Raw genomic sequence first — 11,482 nt, 5'->3', positions numbered from 1 at the left:
TATCTGAGACCCTTTCATCTGGCAGGGCAGGCTCGTGGGCCCATCCACCCACCCTGGGAGCGGCCAAACAGCCAACATAGACCCCCCCCCCAGGGATGGAGCTGGCTCCCACATTAGGAAGGCAGGAGAAGGGACCCACTGAAGGCAGGGAGACAGAGTGGGATCTCCAGTGAACTCAGGGATAGGGCAGGGATTTGTCTGGGGAGCACAGAATGGTGGGCTTGATCCCACCCCCCTCTGCCCACACCATCAGTGGCTGGGCAGACAACACCATCTGCCTCAGGGATGGGCCTAGGTCCTGTGTTAGAGAAGTGGGACAAGGGACCCTCTGAAGGTAGCAAAGTGACACCCCCCCTTCCCCTGTACAACCATTTCTCGGGTGCTTCTCCTTTCCCTGGAGGGACAGCAAAGCCTTAGCTCTGACCGCTCCGGTTGCCTTTGTGGACACCTCAGCTTGCCAGTCGTGGAGCTAGAGCTGCCTCTGGGCACTCGACGGCCCTTAGCTATCGTGCTGCAGTTTCTACAGGCTGCCGTCCTGGCCATGCAGGAATGCAACCACCAGCTGATTGTCCGGGAGCGCAGCTCTTCCAGCTGCACCACACTGTGCACCGCCGCTTCTTGCGCTGGAGACTAGATCTGACGGGTGGGACCGGCTCGACATGGAGCTCTGGGATGACCAACAGCGGCTCCAGAATTTCTGCACGAGGAAGGAGATCTTCCTGGAGCTGTGTTCCTGGCTCTCCCTTGCCCTCACACGACGGGACACGCATGCGACCCACATTCCCCTCTGGAGAAGCGGGTCACCATTGCCGTGTGGAAGGTCACCACGCCGGACAGCTACCGATGTGTCGGGAATCAGTTTTGTGTGGAAAAGTCGACCGTCAGGGCCCACGTCATGCAGGTGTGGCGCTCTCCAGCTAAGGTCCCAGAAGGGGTGTGTGAAGTGCTGGAATGGGGAATCCTAGGGAAAGGGTGGTTGGGGGTGATGGAGAAGCCCCTTTCCCAGGCAATTTTTCAGTCCCACCCTCACACAGCCCTGCCAGGGATAGGCTATGTAGGGGGTGGCTCCTGATATGTGTGGGCAGGGAAGAGGTGGGCTGGGGGACCTGCACAGGGCTCAGGCACCCCAGTGATTCTCTGTTTGTTGGTCTCCTGCTACAGGTGGTGCGGTGTGATGGTGTGTTGGGGAGCCCGCAACCCTGCACCCCCATCCACAGCCAGATGTGGCTCTTGGCCAGCCAGTAGAGTTAAAGGGTTTATTTCTTCTCAGCGAGACAGCATAGCATAGGAGAGATGTTAACACAGGAGCGAGGACAGACAGCTTTATTCCTCTCGAGGGGAAGGGGCTTCACTCCCTTTCTTGGTCTAAAACATCCTCACTCCACCTAGCCCAGCCGAGACTAACTCAACTCCCAGGCCCTACCCCCCCCCCAGCCTGATGGCCGACCCCGCCTCTCTTCTTTTGTCTCACCCTCTGGGAACAGCCTTGTTATCTGCTCAGGCTGAGACTTAGGTCTCTGGGGCCAATACACATGAGGAGTGAGTCACTGGGAATCACACATAACAACACAGCCAGGAGGGAACACCCGGTTACAAAGTAGACAGCAGCTGCACTATGTCACATGCGGGCCATCGACACCATCCAGCTGCTCAGAGTCATCCACCTCAGCAACATGGAACCGTGTGGTAGTGATATTATTGACGGCACCCACATCCCTGCCCAAGCGCCGACTACCAGGCATCTATGTATATAAACCACGAGGTTACTTCTCCATGGTCCCACAGGCCCTCTCAACCACCGTGGGCAGTTTACCGACATTTTCTTAGGCTAGTCTAGGAAGACACGGGACGCTTACATCTTCTGCAACTCCAGAGTCTTCCAGAAGCTGGAGGCAGGTAGTTTATTCCCTGACCTCATCATCAGGGTGAGGGATGTGTACATGCAACTGTGCATTGTGGGGGATGTGACCTACACTCTGTTGCCCTGGCTCACGAAGCTTTACACCGGACACCTTGACCCTAGCAAGGAATGCTTCAATTCCCGGCTTGGCCGGGCCCGCCCTGTAGTGGAGGGTGCCTTTGGGTGTCTCAAGGTGAGGTAAATATATGGAGCTATACCTATTTATAGCTCCATATATTTATTTATATTAATCTCATAGACCTGGAAGGGACCTTGATAGGGATGGTACTTGGTCCTGCCACAAGGGCAGGGGACTGGATTCAGTGACCTGACAGATTTGCCCCAAATGGCGTCCTCAAGGATTGAATTTACAACCCTGGGTTTAGCAGATCAATGCTCAAACCACTGAGCTATTCCTCCCCCCATAGGTTGAGATGTCTTGTCACCCAGCTGGATGTTGGGGAATGGAACATTCCCCCAAGTTGTGGCCAGTGTTCTGTGCTCTACAATATTTGTGATCTGAAGGGGGAGGTGTTCCTCCTGGGCAGAGGGCGGGGGGGGGAGGGGAGCAAAGGCAGGCCAGGTCAGCAGGCTCTTTGAACAGCTGTGCACAGCTGCCATCCAGCAGGCTCATCAGGTGGGGGTGCACATCAGGGAGGCCCTGAGGGAAAGTTTCTCACAAGGACCCCAGTGACACGCTCCCCAGGACCTCCCCACTAGGGGCCTGTGCCTTGCCCCTCTTTGCCTTTCCTCTCTTAATCCTCCCCCTCCTCTGCTGCAGAGACAATAAAACTGACATTGACCCCAAATAAAAAACACACCCAGTTTATTGTTTCCAAAAAACAAAGTAACTGGAGAGGGGCTGGGGAAAGAATCTGGGAGAGGAAAGTGGGTGGAGGGAGAACCTTTGAGGGTGAAGGAGGGGTAAAGAGAGTCTCAGAGTTCTACAGAGTACTTGAAATAAGATACACAATTAAGATACGCAATTTGTATAGCTCAATCTCAATGCTATTTCAAAATGGCTTATTTCATCATTTGGCGCTGTGTACGTGATGCCAAATTTCAAAATAAGGTGCTCTAAGAAAATGTCCCTTTTGCCTCATAGAATGATATTTAGAGGGACTTTGGAATAATGAATCCAAAAAAACCAAGTTTGCTGTGAAGATGAGGGATTGATATTTTGGGATTCTTGGGTATATGGAAATAGCCAAACATAACAGCTACACTGCACTGCTATGTTCACACTGGGGAATTAAGGTATTTTGGGTATTTTCAAATAAAGTATTTGAAAATATTTTTCTAAATAGTGTGTTCCCACAACAGGGAAGCATCAAAATTTGAGAGAGGTAGGCGCCCTTAGTAAGGACATGCTACTTTGACTCAAAGTATGTCTACACTACACACTTATTTTGGCAGGTTATATTCTGAAATAGATATTTTAGAATATGCTATTTTGAAATAGCATTTCCCCATTACAGAGAAGCCTTGTAATTACTCTGAGGCAGGATGTGCTACCTTGATTTAGAGCCCCAGGAAACACTACAGCATAATTACTTTAATGGCCCTAGGAAGGAGCTATTTGTAAATAGCGACAGTGGAGCATACACAATATTGCTATTTAGAAATAGCAATTTCAACAATGGCATTATTCTGGAACAATAAACTCTCATGTCACAAAAAATAAGAATCCTGTTATTCTGAAATACGTTCAAAATAACGGGCTTCCCCTCTGGATGCTCACGTTACCACTTTTCTAAAGTGATGTCTTATAGACGTGCTGTTAGTTACTCCCCAGTGCTTCCTGGGACTCCATTTTGAGTGACTGTGGGGAGTACTTACTTTGTTATACAGCACAAGCCTTACATTGAAATAACAATCTTTTTTATTGGGAAATAAGATCATCTGAGCATATACACTGAATCCATGTCAATTTAAAACAGGAAATATTATTAGCGTAGAAATGCCCCATTCCGAAATACCTGCCCTTAGCAGAGCAACAGTGACACTCGGTGGTCACCGGCGGTAATGCACGTATAATTCTGTAGCGCCTCCACAGTGACACTCGGTGGTCATTGCAGGTAATGCACGTGTAATTCCGTAGCGCCTCCACAGTGACACTCGGTGGTCATCGGCGGTAATGCACGTATAATTCCGCAGCGCCTCCACAGAGACACTCGGTGGTCATTGCCGGTAATGCACGTATAATTGCGCAGCGCCTCCACAGTGACACTCGGTGGTCATTGCCGGTAATGCACGTATAATTCTGCAGCGCCTCCACAGTGACACTCGGTGGTCATTGCAGGTAATGCATGTATAATTCTGCAGCGCCTCCACAGTGACACTCGGTGGCCATTTGCGGTATTGCGGGCACAATTCTCTAAGGCTGTGTCTAGACTGTGTACATTGGTACAAGAGGGCTTTTTCCCAAGCGGGAGCATCACTGTTCTTGCGCAAGAACATGGACAATCTTATAGTAGATTGTCAGTGTTCTTGTGCAAATTCTCGCAGCCAGTTTAGACAGCTGCCAAGATTTTGTGCAAAAGCAGCCACTTTTGCGCAAAATCTTGCCAGTCTAGATGCACCTTTAGGCTACGTCTAGACTGGCATGATTGTCCGGAAATGCTTTTAATGGAAAAATTTTCTGTTAAAGGCATTTTCAGAACAGAACATCTAGATTGGGACAGATGCTTTTCCACAAAAGCACTTTTTGCGTAAAAGCATTCTTGCCAATCTAGATGCGCTTTTCTGCAAAAAAGCCCCAATCGCCATTTTCGTGTTCGGGGCTCTTTTGCGGAAAACAAATCTGAGCTGTCTTCACTGGCCCTTTTGCTCAAAAGGGAGCAGACTAGTATTTCTGCAAGAAGCACGGATTTCTTACAGTAGGAAGTCAGTGCTTTTGTGGAAATTCAAGCGGCCAGTATAGACAGCTGGCAAGTTTTTCTGGAAAAGCGGCTGATTTTTCCAGAAAAACTGGCCAGTCTAGACACAGCTCTGGGGAATAGTTATTTCAAAATAACAGGCCAATTCACGCTCACTCAATTTGTCCCGTGTGTGTTGCTAGTTGTCCTCCACGTACACTCTGTTTCCTCAGACTGGGCCTCGGGTTTGGGCAAGAGTAAGGGGTCTGGCTCTGGGTGAGATTTTTGAGGTGTGTGGGTTGGGGCAGGGTTTTGTGGTGTGGGAAGGGGTGAGGGGTTTTGTGTTTACCTCCACTGTCTCAGGCCCATGGGACATTTGAAATGGAATGGCTCCTAGGTAATTGCTACCTTTGTCCTTTACCAGTGGTGCTGGGGTGGGTGTGTGTGTGTGTGTGTGTGTGTGTGTGTGTGTGTGTGTGTGTGTGTAGGGCTGGGTTGCCTTTAGAACTGAGCACTCTCCTAGCAGCTGCTGCTCCATCCTTGGCCACCCATGTTCTAATTTGTGTCAGGATTGAGGTCTGAGACCTTTGTGTATGAAAATTAAGTATTGGGGGAGGCAGTGGGGTCTAGAGGAGATGGGGGGAGGGAGCCTGAAAGGAAGCGTTGGCCAGTGCTGAACCTCACATCATCAGAGTACAAGTTCTCACAGGTTGCCATTTGCCCATCATATTGGCTCTGGGGGGCATGGTGGGTTTCTTGTTTGTATCAGTTGGCCTGGCACTATAACAGGGAATGACCCCCCCCCCCCTTCATCTTGAGAATGAGGCAGCGTGTATCCTCTCTGGCACCAGCCAAGTAATGTTTCCTACACTCTGCATATACTCCAGTTCAAACACCCTCTTCACTACATCTAAAGTAGCTATTTCAGCACCCAGTAGCTATGTACGCCCTGAGAAACCCTATTTCAGGTTCCTAAAAGGAAAACCTTGCCCCCAGAAAGGGGGGTGACTGTAGCCTCACCTGGTCACAGAGTTTGAGTCTGTGGAGATTAGTATTTGTTAGGAGAACAGATGATAAATGCTTCAGCATGAGCTGCTCTTACCGCTGCTAATGTAGAAATGAAGTAAAGGGAGTCTGTGGCCTATGAGTCTGCATTTATACCTTCCTTTGGCCTGCAAGGCATGCTGGGATATTGAGGGGCGGAGCTTATGGTAGCATTTAAGCTGGGCATCTAGGCCCAGGGAGTCATTCAGCTTTGGGTTGCTTTGAGGAAGTGCAGCTAGGTACTCCTACGATCATGGTGAGTGTTGATATTGGGTAGATATTGGGTAACGCTGGGCTGTATTTTTGGTTAAAGTACCATTCTTCTGTTCTCATTTTTGTATTGTGATTTAATTGCATTTTATGTTATTTGTAGTGTATTTAATGCATGCGGGAAGATGATACAGGGAATTGTTTCCGATAGCCATTCTGCAAAACACACATCATTAGCATCGATAGGATTTCTAGAGTGTCTGCTGCAGAAGCATAGCAGTTTTCTGGCTGGGTTAGGCAGGGGCTGCTCTGAGATTACTGTAATGTGTAATGCAAGTTCTCTCTGATTCATTGTACTCATGGGGCTTTAGATGACTGAACGTGAAAGAAAAGGGGAAAAAATATAGCTGAAGTTAGCAATCAGGTTTGCAGTCGGGTTTTATTTGCATTTGCAAGTATCGTCCAATTTTGTACGGATCGGTGTTGTCATTTTCAAGATGCGTGAATATTTTTATGCATTTTTCTCGTAGTGCTGTAGGTCTGTGAGTCCTCGACTACCGAGGGGAACGAGACATCGAGAGGGGAAACGCCCGTCAAATCGTCCTAGTTAAGTATCTGCCAAAGGGTTTGATGACGAGAAGCATTCCTGCGGTCGCGTCTTCTCGTTTTTGTACAGAAGTTCTCTAAACGGTGACCATCGCTAATGGGAGTAGGAAAGGCATGCGGGTGGAAGGTCATTGTAGGAAGGGACCATGCATTTCCTCTGGAGGAAAGGGTGTTTCTGGGCCAGTGACCCATCTGTAGCTAGAGATGCTCCACTCTCAGTTGCCTGTCTGTTACACTGCACTGGGCTTGCATAATCGGTCACCGCTACTTTTTTCTTTCATCCTCTTCTGGGTGTCGGTTTTCTGCAGAGCACGAGAGCATCTTAGTTAACGATGGGCTACTGTGGCAGCGAGAGAGGGAGGACGAGCAGGAGTATGTAGAAGCGTAGCCATTTTCTGTGTCCTCAAAAGCGCTCGAGGGGGAGGGGGTGTGGCAGCGGGGCACGGGGAGTGTACTTTGTAAAAGAAATGTCTTTTGTTAATGAAGCAGTAGGCGGTTGAAGTTTGCTCATGGGCAAGAACGGTACCGGATGCGGATGCCGGTCGTCACGTTCCACGGAGGATCGTGACCATGTGTTCATTCGTCCGGGAAGACGTCACCGACCGAGGGACGACGATGTACGAGAGCGATGGCCTGTAGACAAAGGAAAAGAAGACCTCGAGAGCAGGAGGGGACATCAAAGTTAAGTGTCTTTCCGAGAGTCAGACGGTCAGAAGGATTTGTGAGGCTGAGGTTCATTGTTTAGGAACGGAAGTCCTGTCACACATGGCTATTGTCAAGAGGGATGGGAGTGGGGAGGGGGGGGTGTCATTATACGGAGGAAGTGAGTATTTCTCCCGAGAGAGAGATGCGCATGTTGTAGTAAAAACTAAGTGTGCTTCTTCCCCTCCATTGCTTAAACTCGAAACAGCAGGTATCGTTTAGCTGATTGCGTATGTCTTAGAAGCTGCTAAACTTTCTGCCAGGGAACTGAGTAAACTTGCAGTGACCAATCAAGTTGCGACATGCTGACCAGAAGGAATGTGAAATCTATAAAAGTTTCAGCTCAGGCAATGCTCAAGGTCGACCTTGCTTTGAGCACTGAGCTCCTCGGCCCAACTTGTTTGCAAACAATAAAATAGAGTTGGACCCAGTCTGAAAGTGTGACTCTCTACTTGAGCCAAATTGAACTAGCCTGCAGGGGACGAAACTAGCAATTTATGCAACAATGTCACTAGAGATGCACTGGGTTTGCACAAGCGATCACCACTATCTCTGTCTTTGGTTCTATATGCAGTTGTGGTTTTCTGAGGCAGATGCGAGCGTCCTAGATAGCGAGAGGCCCCAGCGGGGTGGGAAATGTGGAGGGCTACGTTCAGGAAGCGAGTTGCATCTTTGTCATAGATACAAATGCGTCAGGGGTCTTTCGGGCTCTCGGTTATTTTAGCAAACGGAGAGCGATAACATAGCATCGTCGCTTTTAGCGATAATGCGGAATTTGTTGTTGACGTGCCACAGGAGGATTCGAGTACAGAGCCGAGGGAGCGAGGCACGGCAAGTCCATCCCGTTCGGTCCTCGCCGTTTGAAGCAATGGAGACGCAAGCAGAAGCGGCATAACCGGTGGCGTCCGTGAGGTAAGTGTTAAGTTAGAGCTTTGAGCGCAGCCTCGACCGAGAGAACGTGGCCTTTGCCGCGTTAGGTGCGGTGGGCTAATTGCGAAAGGGTCCTCGGCTAATTACATAAGTTAACTCGGATGCTGTTTTTCCACGCCTGTCGTCGCTTCTAAGGCGGCATGCCGTCATTAGCGTGGTCGTCGTCACGTACGATCGAACGTGTTGAGTTTTGTCACTTTCTTTGAACAGATCGCAGACGTGCGATGTAGGCGCGGAGATGCGTCGGTATTATCGGAAGCATCGGAATAACGGCGACGAGGGCCGTGCAGAATGTGCGTGGTGCGGGGTGAGCGTCGCGATACTAGCGTGGCGAGGGGTCTTGTGATGTGCGATTCTCGATGTAGTTATTTAAGGGTTTGTGTGGGAATGGGACAGAGTCATGTCGAAATAGATGCCATTTCCATAAATGTAACTGGCTTACAATAGTCTTTAGCGCATAGGCCATTTGTCACGTTAAGTTTTTGTCATCGTTGTAGGTTCTGCATCCAGAAGATATCTAATTTGGAGAATCAGCGATGCAGTTGGCGAGCGGGGGAATTTTTTCCCTCACGGAAGCGGATTTGATTTCACATTTGCAAGTTAAGTATGGCCATTGATCGGGGTGTGTGTTTGTTGCGTGTGCTCTGTGTTTCACTTGGGAAACGTGGTTCACTGGGCGCATGTCACTGGGGAAATTCACATGTGTTTTTTGGAAGCGAAGGTTTGCATTTGTCATACGTGCCTTAACCCTGAGAATTGTTTTTCATTTCCATAGGAAGCATTCCCTGTCGGTGCGATGTGACGATTTCTCCGTGAGCGGAGAAGAGTTTGGCGTGTCTTTGTCGGTTTGGAAGATGAAGAGTTTGCATAGGATTCACTTTCAGATTTGCAAGTTAAGTACGGTCCCGATCAGGGTTTTGTTTGTTGTGCGTGCTCTGCGTTTCGCTTGGGAAATGCGGTTCACCGGTTGCATGTCACTGGGGAAATTCACATACATAATGTAGCACGTGTGTTTTGGAAGCGAAGGTTTGCGTTTGTTGTACGTGCCTTAACTGTGAATTGTTTTTCATTTCGATAGGAAGCGTTCTTCATCGTTGTGATCTGAAGATTTCTCCGTGAGCGGAGAAGAGTTTGGCGTGTCTTTGTCGGTTTGGAAGATGAAGAGTTTGCATAGGATTCACTTTCAGATTTGCAAGTTAAGTACGGTCCCGATCAGGGTTTTGTTTGTTGTGCGTGCTCTGCGTTTCGCTTGGGAAATGCGGTTCACCGGGTGCATGTCACTGGGGAAATTCACATACATAATGTAGCACGTGTGTTTTGGAAGCGAAGGTTTGCGTTTGTTGTACGTGCCTTAACTGTGAATTGTTTTTCATTTCGATAGGAAGTGTTCTTCATCGTTGTGATCTGAAGATTTCTCTGTGAGTGGAGAAGAGTTCCGTGTGAACTTGCCATTTTTGAAGATGTAGAGTTTACATAGGATTTGATTTCACATTCTCAAGTTAAGTATGGTTCTTGATCAGCGGTTGGATTTTGTCACGTGTCCTCTGCGTTTCACTTGAGCAATGTGGGTCACTGGGTGCGTGTCACTTGGGGAAATTCACCTGTGCTATGTTGAAATGTATATGCACGTTTTGGAAGCTGAGGTAATTTGTGTTTGTTGTGTGGGCTTTAACCGTCAGAATTGTTTTTAATTTCCATAGGAAGCGTTCTGTGTCGGTGCACTCTGAAGATTTCTCTGTGAGGGAAGAAGAGTTTGGCTTGTCTTTGCTGGTTTGGAAGATTTGGTTTCAGATTCTCAAGTTAAGTACGGTCCTCGATTAGGGGTTTTGTTTTGTTTTTGTATATCACTGGGTGCATGTCACTGGGGAAGTTTACCTGTGCTAGATTATATAGAGCCCTTTTGCAAGCTGAGGTGGTTTGTGTTTTGTTGTACAGGCCTCAACTGTAATAATTGTTTTTCATTTCCATAGGAAGAGTTCTCCATTGGTACCATCTGAAGATTTCTCCATTATCAGAGAAGAGTTTGGTGTGTCTTTGCCGGTTTGGAAGATGTTGAGTTTGCATGGGATTTTCTTTCAGATTTGCAAGTTAAGTATGGTTCCGATCAGGGGTTGTGCGTGCTGTGCATTTTGCTCGGGAAATGTGTTTCACCGGGTGCATGTCACTGGGGAAATTCACTTGCACTACACTGTATATGTTTGTTTGTATTTGGAAGCGGAAGTGGCTCGAGTTTGTTGTACAGGCATTAACCGTGAGAATTGTTTTTCCTTTCTCTAGGAAGTCTTCCGTTTTGGTGCGATCTGAACACTTCTACGTGGCCGGAGAAGAATTTGGTGTGCCTTTGTTTGGAAGATGTGGAGTTTGTGTATTTCTTGCTTTGTGATTTGCAGTGTCCTCTTGTCTTGATGGCTGGTACCAAAGTTCTGAGTTGGCATTGTTAATATTTTCACAGTCCCAATTGGTAGATATGTCAAGTTCATGAACCAAAAATTCAAAATTAATGAAGTTGGTGGTTATTTTGTGCGTTCTAGCCATCAAAGTAACGAGAGGGCACTGTAATGTGCCGTATGTGTTTTTGTTTTGGAGTGTTTTATTATTTGATGTATTGTTCTGCATTTGAAGTGTTTTGGAGTGCTGTATCATTTGATGTATTGGAGTGCTGTATCATTTGATGTATTGTCATGCATTTGATGTATTGTAAGTGCTGTGTTTCTAAGAGTGTAATGTGTAGTTTGAGTCTTGGTGAGATGACTCATTTTGTCATCCAAGTCAAAGTACATCATCACTGCAGTGATGATAAACCCTGATGCAGTGCAGTCAAACAGCCACAAGGCTGACTTTTTTTCAACTGTCAGCCTTCTGGCTGTTTCGCTGCACTGCACCAGGGTTGGGGACTGTCCCGGACAGTCTTTGACTTAACTTTTTTGACAAGACAGTGTGAAGGAGGAACCATGCTGGCCGTTTGCCAGGTGACATGTGGTTGACTCTGGATCACGAAAGCTAGAGAGGTGGGTGAAGATATTGTAGAGGAGATGTTTTGATTTGAGAAGGTATTGCTTGAAGTGTTTATTCACCATGTCATGTAAGACTCTGAAAATGAAACATTATTGTTCATGTCACAAACTGGCCCGGTATTGGACACAGTCAAAATTCTGTAAGCTGTTGCTGTAAAAGGAAGCAATTTTGTTGCCAAATAAAATTGATGTGAAATCCTGCAGTGGTGTCATTTTCT

The sequence above is a fragment of the Pelodiscus sinensis genome, chromosome 7 (genome assembly GCF_052426305.1).
Source record: "Pelodiscus sinensis isolate ZL-2025 chromosome 7, ASM5242630v1, whole genome shotgun sequence".
Classification (NCBI taxonomy): Eukaryota; Metazoa; Chordata; order Testudines; family Trionychidae; genus Pelodiscus; species Pelodiscus sinensis.
The sequence above is the reverse complement of the archived record's forward strand: the minus strand, read 5'-3'. Positions refer to the sequence as shown.